Source organism: Typopeltis vanoorti, chromosome 21 (genome assembly GCF_054136105.1).
Source record: "Typopeltis vanoorti isolate ZY-2024b chromosome 21, IOZ_Tvanoo_1.0, whole genome shotgun sequence".
Lineage (NCBI taxonomy): Eukaryota > Metazoa > Arthropoda > Arachnida > Uropygi > Thelyphonidae > Typopeltis > Typopeltis vanoorti.
This window is the reverse complement of record NC_143569.1, coordinates 106,661,280-106,681,435: the sequence shown is the minus strand read 5'-3', so window position 1 is coordinate 106,681,435 and position 20,156 is coordinate 106,661,280. Positions and strand designations below refer to the sequence as shown.

Below are 20,156 nucleotides of genomic sequence, written 5' to 3'. Positions count from 1 at the left end.
ACACTTGCAGAAGTTATTTGCATCTAGAAATGGTTTATCTATTAATATGAAAGCTAGATTGCATTTAAATTTTTACTATATTCAAATCTTTTTCTTTGTTAAGGTTCAAGGAGTGTCGAAGCATATACATTTAGAATACTTTTGTGGAAGATAACACGAAAAAATTAAACCAGACTGCTAACTTGTACAGAGGTAATAACAGCAACAGAATAAAAGGGCAAAGTAATGACCAATAAGCTTACTTTATACATATAATATAAAATTTCCTATCAACATAAGGGTCTGATCATCTGTCAGATACCCACAAACTTTTAGAAACATCACTTTCAGAATTTCTATGAGTTCACAAAGTGCACTTAGTCTTACATATGCAAAGCACCCTTCTGTCATTCTATTTTAATCAATTTCATTCACTCTGTACAATAACATTGAGGGGAAGGGTATGCGAAATACATACAAACTCCTGAGAATTTTCCATGTTTAATGAAACAAGACTGACAACACTTAAGATAAAAACAACTGTCTTCCAGCTTTGTAAGCATTTAAATCCCATAATGAAGCTGTAGTTCATAACTTATGGAAAAAGTAAAAGAAAATCTCTCAAATTAAGTTTTAACTCTTATACATAAAAATAGCCTAATTTAAAATTTTAATTTTGGCTTAATTCAGGTTTCAATTTATATGAAATGAAAAATTTAACACTAACTGAACCAGATGAAAGTGTGAATTCTTTTAACTCCTCAATACATGCAATGGGATGTGATCAATTACAATGGGTGTCCTCAACATTTCCCCCCCCCTGCTTTACCCAATATAGTCTTGAGTCTTTAATTGGCATTTTTGCAAGCAATGATTGCTTCTTCTCCCACAGCACACAGGACTGTAACAATCACAGTATTATCCTCTTTACCAAATTCTTCTCTAATTTTCTGACCAAGATCACCTTCTGGAATTCTAAGATCATCACGTGTGTCACCTTTGTCATTCATCAATGTGGTAAATCCATCATCACTAATATCAATAAGCTGAAAATCTGAACGGCTAACATTTGGAACATCTATATTATGTGTAGAAGGACATAAATCTTCATATTTTTTGTTAGTGAAGATATCAAGCCCAACCAAGTGAACCATAGCATGACCATGTTTTCCTGTCTTTGATGTGCTCATTTCCATAATTTTGCATGGACGACCTTTCAGCATTACAAAACCATTTTTACGCAGAGAGGAACATTGGACTGGGTAAGTTGTGGATGCACCTGCATTAGCTTCAGTGTATTCATCATTTCCTTCCATATTTGACAAAAAAATTTAGTTATATGTTTGCAACAGCTAGATAGATAGATAGATAGATAGATGTGTGTGTGTGTGTGTGTGTGTGTGTGTGTGTGTGTGTGTGTGTGTGTGTGTGAGATAGTTCTTTTATCTTTTCAGTTCGATTTATAAATTTTCTTCACGTTAATCTGTACCCGCACTAACCTTTCCGGCCATTATGGGTCAAATACGCATCCTCTTTCGCTTCGTGTCCATCATATATCTCAATGAAAAATCATTGGTATTACAATTTTAATATGCACTCGCATCCATGGTAACCTTGAATTTTATAGACGTCTTGGCCGGTAGCGTGGTTAACTAACCCTGTTTTAGAGGTGAGAGCGTTTCTACGTCTTTCTTCCAATTCTCTTTCTTCGTTTGAATCCTTTGATTAAATCCTAATGAATATTAAGCGATACCATTTCAAATATCACCAATTAAAACATTATAAATATGGTGAACGAAAGCTCAACACGCCTACGACTTGCTTACTGTATACCTTCGGCGACTTTTTAAGACAAAAATACGATTTAATGTTGAACTGTAAATTCAATTTATTGAGAGTAGTAGTTTTTTGTTTGTTTGAAATGTGGACCGAAAGTTGCAATATGCGTTGATATATTTGGATCATCCTTTTTTCTGAGTCATTCAGTGTGTGTGGAAAGAAATAAGAATGGCCCAGAAGTTAAGTAGTGCCGAAATTCTCTTTAGCTTATTTTAATTCTTTCAAGAAAAGGAGTTCGAGTTAACGGTGATTATTAATTTGGCAGAGAAACGAAAAACGTGGCGAAAAATATAACATTACCATACAGAAAACGAATACAAATATAAAGTTTAGTCAAGTGAAAATAATCTGCTTTTTTCTTCTTTTTCTTAATGGAAATTTTAAAGTTTTGAAATTGTAATAGTACTACATCAAACTGCGCTATTGGTTTTATGGATGCGACATAAAATGATATAAAATATTAAACGGTTTTAGTTTTCTGATTTCTTATAAATTTGAACCCAAAACTGAAATTTAGAATTTTGAACTTGTCGTTCGTAGACCATCATGGAGTTTATTAATTTGTTCTGTTTTATTTGAAGCAATACTACGCAAGTGATTATAAATAAACAGGACTTTCTTTAAATCGAAAAAAACTTGATCAGCGTTATCATTTCAGGAAAGATGCGAAGAGTTCATCCGTCTCGATTTCCGGTATCTCACGACAATTCCGTCAATTCTCGAAACATATCGGAAGAGAAGGATGGTCCACGAGAAGAATGCTCGGACTGCAGGAGGTCTTGGACTTTCTTGAAGAAGTTCCGTCGCGTCATTTTCTTCTTGTGTGTCGTAGGGTTTCTCTACCAATCCATCGAGTTCTTCATTTTGTATTTTACTTATCCGACTGTTCTCGATATGCAGACCAAGTTTCCTCTAGAAATGGATGCTCCGGCCATCACCATCTGCAGCAAAAATGCGTGAGTATTCTTGCAGTTTTTTTTATGCTTGTAACCGCGGTGTTCATTATAACTCTGAAGAATGTTTTCTTCTATATTGAGCCTTTCTTCAACATATGAGAGGCATTTTGGCTTCATAATTGCAGACGTGCCTATTTAACCACACATCATTAATTTCCAATGTATTCTTTTTAAAATCATTGGATCGAAATTCCAGTTTCGAATCTACCGCTATTTCGAAAATCCAGACAATTCATTTCGGCAATTTTACGTTCAGGCTTTCCATGTTTATATTTTTGTTTAATTATTTTTATCCATTTTTTAAGTTCCATCCCGGCTGCAATTTTAGAAGTGATGGGAACTGATTTTTATCTTTAATGGTCGGTGCTTGATTTGCATCTTCATCCTAAAAGATAACCGAATGACAGAATATAAAACTATGCAGCAAACATAATCTCATAAAAATACACGAGAAAAAAAGATTTCTTCAAGACCTGAGCTGTATAATTATCACCAGTATTAAAGTGAACTGTTCATCTGAGTGGTGTCATTCATAATTCACGTGCTGTCAATCATCCGTCATCAAATGCTTCACTTGCACTGTTGACGTCACATTCGTCGCTTCTCAATTGTCTTCTCATTGAAATTGAAATCTCTTCATGTGACTGCTTTCACCCATAAAGTTACGTTCTGTTTGGGAAATACTCTTCGTACAAAAGTAAAGTGTGCCAGAATGGCGACGATTTGAGTGCGCCTTAATATACATTTAACACATCTTCAATATCACTTTTAATGCTGATATATACGAAGTGGAAATTAGTACGAAGTTATTCCCGATATTTGTGATATTTAGATGTATAAAAATCTGCTTATTGGGTGTGTGTGTCACTAAACGAATTCATAAGTCCCAGGAAATCTTGTCTATTAGTATGCAACAATTATTTCCATAATATTTGAAGATTTGAGAAGGATATCATGTGAACATATATAATACATACTCTATATAATCTATGATGCCAAGGTCTTCGATTAACTTATGGCATTTGGCTGCCCTTGCCTAATAATTGATTGCTTTCATCACCCAGTATTTGCATTCAAGTGTGTGTGTGTGTGTGTGTGTGTGTGTGTTTGCATTTTCCTCCCAATAGTAACCCTTCCAGGAGGTAATTTATTTCTACGTGCTCCATTGCATACAATGCTTATATTACATGGAGCTTACAAATACTGATTATATTTTATATCAATATTCATATTTACATTTATATTTTTATATATCCATATGTTATCACCATATAATTCACACAAGGTTAGTTATTTATGTTAGATTACAAGCACTGAAAGTCGATCTTATTGGCAAATTTAATTAATTCTGAGTAATACTTTTCGACAAATCTCTGTTTTGATAATACTGGCCGCTTGTCTCCGAAAGTGATAACGTGTTGTGTTAGGGGCATCTGCATGGAGTGCAGTAGCTGCCAGTCGTAGAGTATGTGGTCAACAGACTGTTTTAAGTGGGGACCACAATTACATGAGATCGATTCCAGGATACAGAATCTGTGTAAGTAGTGTCTTAGTTTTTCCATGCCCCATTATTGGCGAGGTTAAACCTGGAGGAATGGAGTGTCTTTTCAGCCGGAGTCTGCTTCTGATGCTCGGGAAGAATTCTTTCGTTGTTGATCCGATTTTTGATGACTTCCATTCTTTTCCCACAAGTCTAGGCGGCTTTTCTCTTCTGCGAGTGTTTTTATAGCAGATTTTGAGTAATTTTAGTAACTTGTTTCTAGCCGTAGGCTGCTTCTTTCGCCAACTGATCCGCTCTCTCGTTTCCTGCTACCCCAGTATGCCGTTCACCCAGCAGAACTTGATTTCCCAATCCTACTAGAATGAGAGTTCGAACCAGATTTCTCGTCTGTTCTGTTAATGCTATTTGGTTGTCCTGGTTTTTCATGCCGTCTATAGTGCTTCTGCTGTCCCTGTAAATTGTTGCTGTCTTTTGCTGAGAGGTGTTGAAACACCTCTCGCCTCACCTAATCCCGGAGATATGTAAGTGCCTGAACTATAGCAAGCTGTTTTGTTTGGTTGTTGGAACAGAGAGGATGCATTCCAGAGCAGCGCTCTTGTATAATAGACTGTCTCTTGTATGCAATGCAAGAACAACCGACGTTCCCTTCGGTTTTGCTTCCGTCAGAGTATATTTGAAAATCATCGCTTTCGGAACTTTCCTTCTCCTTAATATTTCCTTAAGTTCTCTTTGCTGGGTTGGGACACCTACTGTAGTGAAGCGGGCGTTCGTAGTAATTTGGACCGATGTTGTAACTTTCATTATATCTTACGGAAGTGACGTCATATGCAAGAGATAATTCTTTTATTTTCAGGCAGATCGGTGTTAGAGCTGCAATAACGCAAGCTTCCTCGAACGATATTGTCCTTTAATTATACGTATGGCTATAAGGCATTGAACTCTGTTTAGTTTTTGTCTATTTTTCGTTGATTTTAGTGTATGTTTCCAGGCAGGTGCAGCATAAGATATCAGTGGTAGTATAGCACCGGTAAATATTGTTTTCAGCGCTCGTTGGCCTAATCGCCACTTAATATTTGCCGACTTTGATAGAAGGTTTACTACTTGTAAGCTTTTTTTCGGCAACATATGAGATGTGCTTATTGAAGGTAAATTTTTCATCTATTATCACTCCTAAGTATTTTAGCTCACTGGCTACCTCTAGAACTTCTCCGTTTAGGAAGACTGTTATAGGTTGTTTTGATTTTTTAGTGAGATGTGGAGCACTTTAGACTTGGTGCTATTGAAGGCAACTTTTTTATCGCGTGTCCACTCTGCAATCTTAAAGAGTTCTTCGTCCCCGTTACTTCTAACTGTAAGCCGTCGCGGCCTCGAATCATCATCATCGGCGAAGGCTGTGACTTGTTTCAGTAGTGAAAGGAAGTCTTAAAAGCGAGTCGTACTGGATGTTCCAGAAACCTGGCCCACAGCAGGAACCTTGCGGACAGCCTCGTTTGATTTTTTCGTTACAGTTGTGGTTTTTAATGTCATAGTTGCTGTTCTGTTTGGAAAATAATTTTTTGTAAGTTTTTAGGGCATTTTAAAGCTATTAATGAAAATATCTGTCCGCATACATTTTCGAAAAATATCCCGTTCGGTTCACATTTCTGTGGGAGCATTTTAGATTTCTTCCGCAGGCCGTTACTCCTGTGTTGGTAGCATTGCTGAAAAACTAAATGCAGGTGGTTGGTTATATTATAGAACAATTGAATTAATAACCGAATCGAACTGCGCTTTTAGATATCCGCACTCGTTTTTTTTTTTTTTTTCAACTTTTCGCTCTTTCTCGCTGGCCTCACATTAATGGCGTTACGACTGTGCTTAGTGCTATGATAGGGTGGTGTTTGAAGTGAAAATCAAGATGCATCCTTAGTTTTGTTCGTTCTTAATTAGTATTAATAGCCTTTCCAAGTAAGTAAGATATTAAAGTATCAAATTATATTAGAATTAAAATATATACCACGTCTTAAGTTATGACATAACCGTTATGTAGGCCTACCTAAACCTTACGATATAATTTTATATCATCTTATATTTACTGGTGATTATCTGGAGGATGTCTAAAGACGGCTCAGTTTCTATTTGCAATTCCAGGTCACAATGCCAGTGTCGAAAGGCTCTTTTCCTTAATACAAGCTCAGTGGACCAAGGAAAGAAATAGACTTCCCATAGAGTCCGGGAAAGGAGTTGCTATAGTTAAGTTTAATTACAGACATTTTACATGTAAAAATATGTTCGGCTATTTGTGTCGAAACAAAGCACTGATAAAGAAAATTTAGGTCTTGTGAAAAATATGCATGGGCTGCAAAGGAATGTATGTAGTGGAATAAGTCTAATTCTTTTCATGTAGGCCTACCCTTGTTTCAAAAGACTTATGATGACACTTCAAAGCTCATATTTGTATGTGTTCTAATAAGCATACTCATCACATCTAATTAATGAAAAGCTTACAAAGGTAAAGATTTCAAACATGTGTATTCATTTTTGTGTTAGAGGTTTGTGTCCGGAACGCGTTGGTCAGGCGATGGGGTGTCAGCATTTTGGCATTTTGAATATGGTAACCCTAATTATGGCTGGCCACCACACAGCATCGAAGGCTCCTTGTACATGGAGTGACATCAGTAGTACGTCTTTTGGTTGCTGTGGACTGTCTTCTGCGAACTCTGTAACCTCCATAATTGCCTTTACAGTCCTGGACTGAGTCTGAATGCGTATTAATAGCTGCTTAATAGGTTTCTTGAGTAGACATAGTGCATTATTCGGTTTATTATAAGTTTTTCTAGTACCTTACCAGCAACGTTTACGAGACTGATTGGTCTGTATTTGTTAATGTCGTCGGATGTTTATTTTCCTGGTTTGATTATAGGTATAATATTTGAGTGTTTCCATGCTGAAGGAAATTCTTCTTTTTATGCATTTGTTGTAAACTGTTGTTATTAATTCGGGGAATTAGAGAAATACTCTTAGGCGTATATCGCTGCTTATTCTGTTCTTTCCAGGAGTTTTTCTTGGATCTTGGTTTTTCTGTGTGTGTGTGTGTGTAATCAGAAACCCTTGGGTATATAGAATAATTTCGTTTAGCAGTAGCTTGTTATAAGGAAAATTGTGTGATGAACAGAAAATAAATGAGAGGCAAATGGGATAAAATATTCTCTCGAGACAAGATGCAGACGAAGTGTCACGAAGGTCAACTCCAATACATGTGGTAATAATGACGATAGCCGGTTGAACCATGGAGGTAAACAGATTGGATGTTGGGAGCAGGGAAAGCAATGGAGAAAATCTGTTGTGAATGTTGAATCTGTTGTCTTTTCATTATGGGCTCTCATGACTGTGCCCTACTGAACTGCCCCTAACCATAAAAACATCAATGTTTACTGATCGTTTCGAGATATATCCAATGCATAGTGATCAAATAAGAAGTTGAATTTCATTTCTATTTCTGAAAAACCAACACAAAAAGACGAGACAATAAACAAACAAACATATATTTTCAGTACTTCAGTGTTGAAGACGAGACCTACGCAGTGAACATTGTTCTTTTCATAATTTAAATTAAGTTCTCAACAAGGTCACTTATATCCTTCCATTGACCGAGATGATGTTTGCTGACACTTTATAAATGCTTTCATCGGCTGATGACGGACGGAGAATTTCTCACCGCCCCCGAAACAGCAGAACAGTGAGACCCAAAATACCTTTCCAGTTCTGGTCTCGGAATATCTTAAGGGTGACGCACTCTTTCTTGTTAGCAACAGAATATCCAAAATGGGTAACGTGGTGGGCTTATCCAATCTCCAATCAACAGATTATATCTAATCAGCAAAATCTGTTGTAGGATCTTTTACTTCTCTCAAGACTATTCGCACTCCCAAATTCATATGGGGAGAGTTTTTGAATCCAATGTGTGACATCGAGTTCACACGAAGTGCATCAATAACTAGCGGCACGCTGTTTATCTAAGTTTACGTTTCGAACTGAAAGCAACGATAGGTCTTAATGAAGTTCCTTATCGAGTGAGAGAAAATACGTTTGTTAAATGTAACAAAGAACATGAATATAACAAAAAAGGGGGAAGCGAGACCCATTTGAATTCCACAAATCTAAGCCAAGAATATAACGAGTCTGCGCGAGGATATTCGTTGTCGTTCGATAGGTTCGAACGTGTTGATGAATGTCGAAATTCTTGATATTTGTTTCTGATATATATACATAGAGGTAGATATTTTTTATTCTAGGTTTTGTTATTATTGATTTCGATTTCTGAGCAACTTGACAAAAATATAAACGTCCATCTTACTGGCAACAATAAAATAAACTTTTAATAATTTCTTTACTGTTGCAACTTCATCTTAACAGAAATGTTCATCGCTGAACGGTTTGTGAATTCTAGAGACCACATCCAGTGAATTTAGTATGACCCTGCTGTTCTATGATAGTGAATGGAGAAACCAGTGTCCTTTGATATAATATTCTTTCTCTTTTTCTTGTTGCAGGGTGAACAGGACTGCGTTTTGCGAAATGAAGCCTGACCTCTGTCAAACTGCCCCCAGAAATTTTTGTTTTTATTACAAAATGCTTTGTCCAGATGGCGAGCTGCCCAAAGGACACGAAAAGGTAAAAGTTTGGAGTACATGCTGCAAATACTAAAATTAAATAAAATGAAAATAACGCCTTTCATATCAACATTTTGCGTGTCATATTTATAATACAATAAAATATTTAATACTTAATGCACGTGAGTTTTCTGTTCGGCCATAATCCAGTGAAGAAATGGAGATATTTAAAATTTAAAACAGAATTTTCCTACGATAAATTTTACAGTGGCGACAAAATTATTCCGAACAAGACTAAGTTTCGTCGAATCGTTGGTATTTTTATTTTTTTTCAGTCCACAGTAATTTGGATTTTGGTTTTAGTTCCCCATTTTCGTTTAGTTCAGCGTGCTATAAATGTTTGTACGATATTTATTAATAGTTTTGTGTGTTTTTAATAGAGTAAACAAGTTGCTATTCGTAGCATTTTATTCATTTTTTAGAAATGAAATGGATATATCTCCAAGAAAGCGTTCAAACACATTTACTCTTTCTCATTACACAAAGAAACATTTCCAATGAATATAGTGATGGTGCGAGTACTGCTAATGTCATTTTAAAGAGGTTTAGGGAGAGAGGTACCTTCTCTTCTGAGAAAAAAAGGAAAACTATGCTTATCCAAAGTCTTCATCTAGTTGTAAAAGCAAAATAAATCCAAGATTATCTGCTGTGGACTTTAATAGAGACTTTTTCAGCTAGTGGAATTAATGTTTCTAATATGTAAATTTCTCGAAGATTGTTGGAAGCAGGGAGGACTTTCAACTGACCAAAATGGAAACTTCTATTGACGAAGGCTATGCACAAAAAGAGGCTCCAGTGGACAAAAATGTACAAAGATTGGGCTGTGAGAAATGGAAGAACGCAATAGTGAATACCCCTATGTTAGCAAATCAGCGGCCGAGTAGACTTCTCCAGTCTTCCTTCAACAAGCTCGTAAACACCCGGATAAAAAGATATTCAGGTGTTGTTTTACACATGACTGTGAAGGAACAATTGTGCCTCTTGACAGAACGAAGAAAAGTGAGCAATAAAAAAACATATCGAGAAAACAGTTTCTTTCTGGACGTGTGGTCCCACATATCCAGAAAGAAAAAGGACTCATCTTCCAACAGCATTACGCTCCATGACATACTAAAAAAAAAATGAAAGAGTTCCTAAAAAATCACATCCAATTACTTCCGTGGCTAGAAAACTCTCCTGACATTAACCCAAAAGAAAATTTGTGGGTCATAATGAAAAAACGACTTGGGAATTGCATCGGAATACAAAGGATAACTTAAAACAGTAAATCATAAAAGTATCGTTTCGAAATAAAAAAATGTCTTCTTCGTTCGGCAAATGCGAGTTAATGAACTTATTCGGAACAGAGGGGCACATAAATTATTAGGTAAAGGTGGAGTTAATTAAAATGAAAAGAACGCCTTTCATATCAACATTTTGTCTTTTCTATGAAAGTAGTGATTGGTTACGAGTGAAGATGAACTGCTACCTTTGTCGTGAAGTTAGATACGGTTAAAAGTCTTGCCTAATGCCTACTAGCGGATACTATTGGGGTTAGTGGATATATATATATATATATATATATATATATATATATATATATATATATATATATATATATATATATATATATATATATATATATATAAAGTCGCAATCATATGACCCCTCTTTCTCCTGTTTGCTAGTGTGCAGTCTAAAACATTCTCAATCTGTCTTCATAATCAGTGTCCCCGGAATCCTGATATCAATTTTAACAAACTTCTTTGCACTCTCTCAATATACAAGAATCATAATGGAAACCAGCAGTCCAGAACTGCGCACAATGGTCCAAGTGAGGTCTTATCAAGGCCTTGTAAAGAGGAAAAATAACATCATTTTCTTTACATGTGACGTTCGTTTCAGCATTGCAATTATCTTTTAAGTTGTATTTGCAATGTGTGCCACATGCCACCTGAACTTCAACCCCCTGTCTACTAAAACTCCAAGAACAATTATGTGTCCTAACCCGTTTCTTTTCGCTTAATCCCACCAATATCCGAAAAATACGATATTGGATATCTAATCACACCAAAGTGCATGCCCTTGCATTTATTGTATTAATAATAAAACTGACATTCATTTTTCCATGCCCACAATTTCAGCCTATTCAAATTATTCTGCACGTAGTGCATTATAAGCGGCACTCCAGATTACCCTACCAATCTTTGCATTGGCTGCAAGTAGCTGTATGCCGCATGTCAAATCTGTCCCAATGTCATCTGGAGAATAAATAATAATGGAACAAGATCTGATCCTTGAGACACAGCACTTGTTACCTTGTCTCTGCAGTTCACTCCTCATACATGACTTTTTGATATCTGTGAATCAGCCCTCCTCTTATCCAAGAGTTAACAGTTCATAATCCAATCAAATACTCTCCAATTTATGGACATTATTACATGCTGGATTCCGTCAATAGCCTTAGCAAAATCTAAAAGTACCATGGTGAATCCATCCTCCTGGCCTAACTCTCTTAACAAGAATGTGAGCAAGTTGCTAAAACATGACCTTCACTGGCTGTTTGATGCAAAGTGAGATCTTCTCTCAACCAAATTCTGAATGTAAGCCTTACTAATATTTCTGAAAATTTCACCACCCCTCCTGAGATTCTGATTAGGTGATAATTGCCGTTTTTCTTTGCAACAACATTGTGCAATGGGATTATCATACATTCTTTCCACTCATGCGGAATCGTCCTTGTTCTGAAGCTCAAATTATATAGTCTGGTCAAAGGAATAGCCAGTTCAGCTGAACACACTTTTATCATCCGTGTTGATATCCCATCGGATCCTATTGCAGAATTCTTATTCAGATTGTATAGCAGCTCTAGTACTTCCTCCTCAAGCATATGAGATTCGTTATACAGTGAAGAGGTAGCGGTGGGCTTAATCTTCGATGTACCAGTTTGATAGCATTTAGGAAAGTGCTGCTCATTTGTTGAACAGTGTCTTCCGCTTCAGCCTCCTGCATACGATCTGCATTTAGTAGAGTTATTCTTAAAAATTCTTAAAGAATTTTTAAGAACAACAAGTAAAAGAAATAACAAGTAAAAGATCAAGCAAAAGAAATTCTTTCTTTTACTTGTAGCATAATGTTAAAATTCCTTTGGGTTGTCTTTAACTTGCGGAGTCAGTTTCTTTTAATACTCAGACTTCGCTTCCGTTCAATACTTCTGACTCTTTGACGTGCTGCTTATAACTGTCCTACCTCGCATCATACGACCTTCTCCACTCAAAGTTGTACTTCTCCTCTGACTAGTTACTCACCCTTGGAATACTGTGTGTAAAGAGATGTTGATCACCTGTTTTAGTTGCTGTAGATCTGCTGAAATCGGGGGGGGGGGGCAAAATGGATGCTAATTCTACAGAAAAATGGCCGAGGAAATATTTGGAAAAGAAGAGACGCAATGCAGAAATCTATTGAAAGTGGTTGAAGAGAGTCTACAAGAGATGTGTAATCGTTAATCAACTGAAGTGCCCTTTTCTGCCATTAAACAACCGAAGTCATAATCAAGAATTTTTAGGGATGCCTTAGGTGTACTACCCCAAATGTGAGCAGTATCACAAGGGTGAGTACCTAGTCAGAGGAGAAGAACCGTCTTGAGTTGAGAAGGATGGAAATATTCTACAGAGTGATATGATTACACCAAGAAAGGTTTGGAGTAACAGTCCGTCAGACAAGAGAGATTTCGTCTTGAATGTTGACCTGAAAATTATCAAAAGTAAATGGAGAAGATCTAAGTTTTTTTCCTTCTTGTTTAAAGAAAACAGGCAAAACTGCTTTTTGGAAGCATTGACTATATATATATATATATATATATATATATATATATATATATATATATATATATATATATATATATATATATATACATGAGAGAGAGAGAGAGAGAGAGAACAGAATTCACCTTACACTGAGGTCTATCTGAAAGAAAACTCTAAAACCAATTACATCAAGGCAAAGGAAGTCCACACGATGGTAATTTGTTGACAAGCTGTCGATGCTAAATCCTATCAAAGCCTTGGATGGGTTAAACGTAACTGCACAGGTCTCTTCAAACCTTCCCAGGGAATGAGTCCAGAGGTGATCAATACAGACAACGAGATCCTTTGTTGTAGATTGTCGAAATCCATTCTGGTGGTGAATAATTAGATGGCAGTTCTGGAAGTGTTGAAGAAATTACTGCTGACAACCTTTCCAATTACTCTGGACACATTTGCGGAGAGATCAATAATTCGATAGCTTGATTGTAGAAATTTACCACCTTTTTTGGAAACTGAATGCCAGGTGAGTAAAGTTTCGTGCAGAGATGACTAAGAACAGGTTTTAATTTAGGAGCACCTCTATTCACAATAGGATCCCTCAGGAGTGGCTACCTTTGGGGTATCCAAATTTTTCAAGATTCTTCTCTCTTTCTGGCGAAAGGTCCGAGGAGACATTATATGCAATGTTCTAGGCAACGAAGGAGGTAATTTTCCATGGAGGATGAAGTAGGAATGAAGTAGGCAAACTTTACACTCAGCAGCATTGGCGAGAGATCAGACGGTGCGACTTCCATGTAGAGAACAATACAGAACACGCTTTGCATAAACAACAAGTTTTTACGTTTATTTTTCTTTAATTTAGAGTTTTGCCATTTTGTTAATGATGTTGAGGGAAACGGTCAGATTGTATAAGAAAAGCTGGTGTTTTGGTCTCAAGCTACATCTAATACGTATTTGCATTTCTTCGACCGCTCTAGCACATTTCTCGGAGAACTGTGATTTTAGATGTGGGGTGGGAAGGGTGAATAGAATGAGGAATGAAAGCCTCCATCCAACAAGGATTATTTATGTAACAAGATCGCAAGTATCTGAAAAATGAAAGTAATAGTCTGATTATGGCAAGCAGGAATAAACGACTCGCAAGTCTTCACCCTTGGCAAGGTTGTAATGCCAAAGTATACGAGGTTGTGAATGGATAAAGGAAGGACGTTCCATCAAAGGTGAACTTGCATGGAACTGAAATCTGAATTACGAAGAGGACCAATCACCTGGAAGGAGAACCAGTTAAGTAGAGGTCCAAATTGTTGGGTGACTGAAGAGGAATGTATGTAATCGTAGAGAGATTAGTATAATATGTTGTACCTCTGTACCAGCTTGTTCATTGAAATTATAAAAACGGAACCAATCAAATTGGCGCCCTTTCGCTAAGAAAGATGACTTCACTGTTTGGAAATGTGAACAGAATAAAATCGACCCTTAAAGGTAATAAATCAAAGAGATCACAATTATTTTGATAATGGGCAGAACGATAGAGCATCACATGAAAGAAACCAAATGGGGAAAATAAATTGTAAGCCACAGGAAGTCAAAAAGACTAGTTTCTAGATTAGACATACATCAAGCTCATTTTCATATTTAATGTTACAAAATGTGAAGAAGAAAAGAGAACGGGAACATGAAGTGGGAGCAAAATGGAGTCTTAAATATATCGTTCATACAGTGAGCATTTAGTCTCCAAACGTAACGTTGCCTGGAAACGAAAGAACCAATTCTAAGATCGTACGGATTTCAGAATTACAAAATGTTACATCTGTGCTTGTGACAAGTAATGTTTCCAAAGAAATAATGTCAAACATTTTGTTCAAATTTTGTATGTTTTATCAAGGAAAGTCTGAAGGTGAAGCCAAGTAGAGAACAATAATCTTGATGGAAAACTAAATATTATATAAAGGATTGGAGAGACAGTGTGCTAAGGATTTCTTTGAGAAATAAGACATAGTTTGCTTTCACAGCACTAAAATATACTACATTTTCGATGCTTTTCTGGAGATTTGTGAGATGTTACTGTTTTAGACATTAGAGGCTATGCGATGCGTTCTGCTAGAAGTAATGCACTCAAGAATCTTCTCAATGTTTCAGATTCCAGCTCCATACGCAATGAAAAAAAAGTATCCATCTAACTATTTCATGGTTTGTGTTTACTTGGTGAATATTTGTGGTAAAAGAATTTTTTTGTTTTTCCTCCTGTGGTCGTTTTTGAGGGGAGAACCTTTTCGAAATTAGATCAATACTCGTCCGACTAGCAGAATTGTTTATTTTTTTATGGTTTAATGGTGGGTGTTTGTAGGATGGAACGGTTATTTTTTGTTGGGAAGGTTTGCTTGAGGAGAGAGAGGATATAAGGATTTTCACCCTCCAATACTAGTGAAGCCAAACACTGAAGGATAAGTGGTTTCAAGAATTGCAGAGGAAGCATGTCCCTGACTCTCTCTCTCTCTCTCTCTCTCTCTGAGATAGTTGACGAGAAAGAATCTTTCCTCAATGAGTGTGTGGGAATACTGATCTTACTGTTGGATCGTAGTTTTTTCCCTACAGTGATCTATTTTTTTTTCTTCATATAATTTCGTTTATTTGTCAGGGAATAATTTTCATAAATTAGGAAAAGCCTGTTTCTGATTAACCTCAATGATGAAAAGCTTCGAGATAAAGACACTGATGAAGACGGTGATAAAGACAAGTGGTAATTACTCAAGGACTCTAAAATGGTCATTCGATTCTAAGAGTACAGTAGGTGGCTGTTAGCTTTGAATTAAAACAAGATTTCACGTCTGCTCTTTGGTAGGAGCGTGCGTTTTCTCTAGATTTTGGTGCGTTGTATTCTGTCCCTGGTGTATTTAATAATGTACAGAGCTGTCATTTCTGTGTGGGGAAATTTCCTGCTGTTGTTACGAAAGTATTGGAGAGATCAATGTGAAGCGTGTTCCAAGTTTTCTTTTTTGAGTTTGCTCTCTGTTATATCCATTCAAATAATAATGCTGGAATGATTACAGAGATTTTTGATTACTTTTTATTAAACATTTTTTGGGGGATACCGATTGATATTAATTAATAGGTTATCGTTCACCAAGCTGGAAAGGGTAGGATTTTTTAAAAAATTATTTTGAAAATAATTTTTTACACTTGCAAGTACGAATGTCGCCACTCTGTTTTTCCCAACTGGTTACAAACAGCAATGCAACCGTTTCTATCTTTCGTGTTTTTTTGGCCTGCATTAATGTTTGTTTTTACGTAAACATGATTTTCTTTTCAGTGCTCTGCTTGGAGTCAATTAGCTCCAGATGAAGTGAGTCTTCAGCAGGAAATGAATTTCATCGCCGGTGTGACGCGTACAAGACGATTTTTAGTCATTAGACCGTTTTCGATTAGTACATTTAAAGAGTTGAAATTATAGGACTCACCTGCATTTTTCTGTCTAGTCACTTTTCGTCGTCTGATTTTGCTTCCGGTGTAATCGGCTGCATTGTAGGTCTTCCTGCAGAGTAGCTACTTCCATTCCTCGCGTGTTGTAGTGGATTTAAGTTGCCAGGTTGTTTCTGAAAAGCCGGCACATTTTATATATCGAATCTTACTGCATTTCGTACAGGTTATATGATTTCCTTCGGACAATAAAATCCTCCAGGCATTTGATATACTTATACAATAATAAAAATAAAAATAATAATAATTTTTTTCAATAATAATAATGATAATTTATTGATTGCTAAAATATTTATACACACAATAAACATCTCGTGTGACATTGCACCTTATAATTTTACAGAGTTCAGCACTAAGTGCTGCATTTTCTACATTAGATTTCAATTAACATTTTTAATAATACTTTTTTGCCTTTATATTATGTATTTACAACACATGTTCTTCTAATATTAACAACGAAGATTATACAGAATTTTTTTTTGTGTATATATATATATATATATATATACAAAAACATAAATTTTTAACTTAGGAATATTGTATATTGTATACTTGGGATTAAGAGTTAAATAACCAAGCTTATAAAATTACTTGGTAACCCTAATATATATATATATATATATATATATATATATATATACATATATATATATATTTTTTTTTTTCTCTCAAAGTTTGAGAAAGAGTGATTATACAAACAAATTTTTGCATTTGTTTATAAGGATTACTTGTAGATGAGTGAGGCAAGTTTATAATAATAATAATAATGACAATATAATTAAAAATTACTACGAGCCTGTGTAGCTCGTGGATGTGGCGTTTGCACACCATGGCCCTTGACGGTACGAAGGAGCACTTTGTTTCGAATCTAGTCTTCGACTAGAGGATATTTTTGTAAGCTTTTTTCGACTGATTTCCGAGTCAATGGATATCTGGCACGGGAAAGCGAGTTTTTCCTCCCAGAAACTCGGGTTTTTCGTCCCGTAAACTCAAGAAAATGGACCGTAGAACCCACTTTATTTCAGACATTAAATACGAGTGTTAGGGTTAGGGAGCACGAGATGGCGCCACCTGTACAGACGTATCTCTTAACTGCATGCCGCTTAATTAGTGATAGCCTTGGGCCAGCTATCTCTGATTGGGTACCAGTGGAGATTGAACTGCCCACTCAGTCTCCAAAAGTTAGGCGCTAAAACGGCCTCGCCTGCTCCCTATACGGGAATAAAAACGCATGAGCTGATTTTTTTATTAAATATCGAGATCTGGCAAACGAAGTTGGCCAGCTGTGGCTTAAAAAAGTAATGCCGATAGTTAACGGTGCACTTGGTATAATTTTAAAGAAGCTATCTGACTATTTACAGCAATTAAACATCAACAAAGTGACTATATGAAGAACCAAAACGGCATTACTTGGAACAGTCCATATTTTACGACGCTACCTGACAGACTATTCATAGATTCTCGGGAAAATCTGAATTGTTCTGAATCACCAGTCAAATTGTTGTTTGAAAAATATTTTGTTTTTGAATGTATTTCAATTGTGAATAAGGATAATAATTGTTTTTATTAAACTTATTATTAGATACATTTGATTACATATGATGACATACATTTCATTATATATATATATATATATATATTTTTTTTTTTAATTCAATCCTTTTTTATTATTAAAATTATGATTACATAATGTGATTACATATTTACATTACATACAATTTACCGATGCTTACATATTTACAACAGATATACTTCTGTTTTTATTATTTTATATACTTTATATACTTTATTTATAAAATATATACTTTATTTTATTATTTTATTTTTGGTAACATTGAAATTCGTACAAATTTTCTTTTTTTCTGTGTAATGTATTAATAACAGTTACTGCATAGTGACAAAAGTCTTTTGCTGTTGGTTGATAATTTATAGTTCACATTGATTAACATTGCATTTTCACAGCAGTTACACATTCAGCAAAGAATAATATATACATTGATTATTTTTGATTTAATGTATTTAAGTTTTGTAACTACTTCACTTAAGTGTAGCATATGGGTGCATTTTTTCTTTTTTTTTCCTTGACCTTGGTTGAGATTTAATTTCTCAACTCTCATCCTCGAAGATTATTTATTAAGCTTATGTGATGATGACACTTGTTAGTTATTGTTTATTGGTTTCATTGCTGTGTTGGGAAGTTGCCTGATGTTTGATAAGTCTGATTTCTACTACAGCTGAAGGTTGAGAAATTCATTCTCTCTCTCTCTCTCTCTCTCTCTCTCTCAGTGTGTGTGTGTGTGTGTGTGTGTGTGTATCTCACTCACACACAAACGAACACCCACGGCAATTTGAATGCTATGATGCGTCTTTGAAATGGAAAGCCTGAATATGTTTTCTGTTTCATTCTGTATTTATAGTTGATATAATTAGTAGTGTGAGGTCTTGTTATATGGTATGTATTTCTAACTGTCCTGTAGTTGGCATCGAAATGATGTTTTACAAAGCTGCATAGTGACATTAGTCTTTTGCGGTTAGTATTTTGTCTGCTGACATTGCAGTGTATATAAAGTCGTTGTTGTCTCTTTGTTCCCAAAAGATCAGTTTTATGATTTTGTACTGTAATGACATTAAGGTATTTAGTTTGTAGTGCACATAGAAAGCATACGTTGTTATAGCGTATCTTAGTATATTTTGGCATAGTGCTTTGTATATTTGTGTTTTAGGGATGTGGTATATATGCCTCTTAACCTGTAGAGTTTGCCAGTTATTGTTCCGAGTTTGATTTGTAAATGGTTTGTGTTGCTATTCTAGTTCATACCTGCATCGAAATAAATTAAAAAGTATAATATTGCTTCAACCTGAGTGATGATAGTAGTTTTGCTGTTATGGGTGTTTTTACATTGGAGAGTGAATATATTTTAATATATAATGAAATTATAGATATATATATGGATATTATATATATATATAATCAACTTGTCGAATCCTTGGATTTTTGAATGTATTTATTTTGTCTTATCTGAGTTTAGGTGTGTGGAGTTTTCGATGAGGAAGTCAATGAGCAGATTTATGTCATGCTGCATATTTGTTTGGGCTCTGCTTGCATTATTATGGATGGATATTGTAGTTGTTATATAGATATTATAGATGTAGATTATATTGTAGATGACATGGTATATTTGAAAAGATACTACTAGTTTACTAGCTCTGTTGAATTTATCAACATCTTCAGGTATCACAATCAAAGAAATATATAAAGAATTACAGAGACTAAAAATTGTAATAACAGAACAAGTACAAAAAGACAGTAGCGTGTTTGAAAACAAAATGCGAGCTTGAGTTCCAAACAAACGTATACTACGTATACTACGTTGCCTCTGTTCAGTACTGGCGCACTCGCTGTCGCGAGTGCGCCAGTACTGAACAGAGGCAACGTGTTGCGTCAGAGAGATTGAAACTCAGGCTGTTGTTGATATGAGAGGAATCTAGAGAAATTTCTTTAGATCCGACAATCTTTGTCTCGAGTTCATCATAGCACACATGGATGTTAGAAGTTTGAGTCCAGTTCACAATGTGTTAGCGGCCTTCGTCTGAGTTAGCTGAAAAGAGAACGTAGCTAGAGACAGCGCTAACTCTAGCTCGTTTCATATGTGGAGCATTTCACGACTATTGTCTCCACCAACTACAATGAACCACAACTGTGATGGTTTAGAACCGCAAACTAATGGTCTGCTACTTTCGACTTTATAACTACTGTAGTGTAACTGTTTGGTGGTGTTCGGATATTTGTATGATGTAGGCAGGAAGCAATGATGGTATTTCCGAATATTTCTTCTCTAGTACAGTGGTCCCCAAAGTGTGGTATGCGTACTCCTAGTTGTACGCGAGTCGATACGTGCGGGTACGTCAAAAAACCTTATATTGATAGGAAAAAAATTAAGTAATTAATAAAAGATAAAGAATATTA

The 20,156-nt window shown here is 35.6% G+C and overlaps 1 pseudogene; it reads right to left on the bottom strand.

The window, feature by feature from the left end:
- Positions 1–563: 563 nt before the first annotated feature.
- LOC150095177 (eukaryotic translation initiation factor 5A-1 pseudogene) lies at positions 564–1,326 on the bottom strand (annotated as a pseudogene).
- Positions 1,327–20,156: the final 18,830 nt, after the last annotated feature.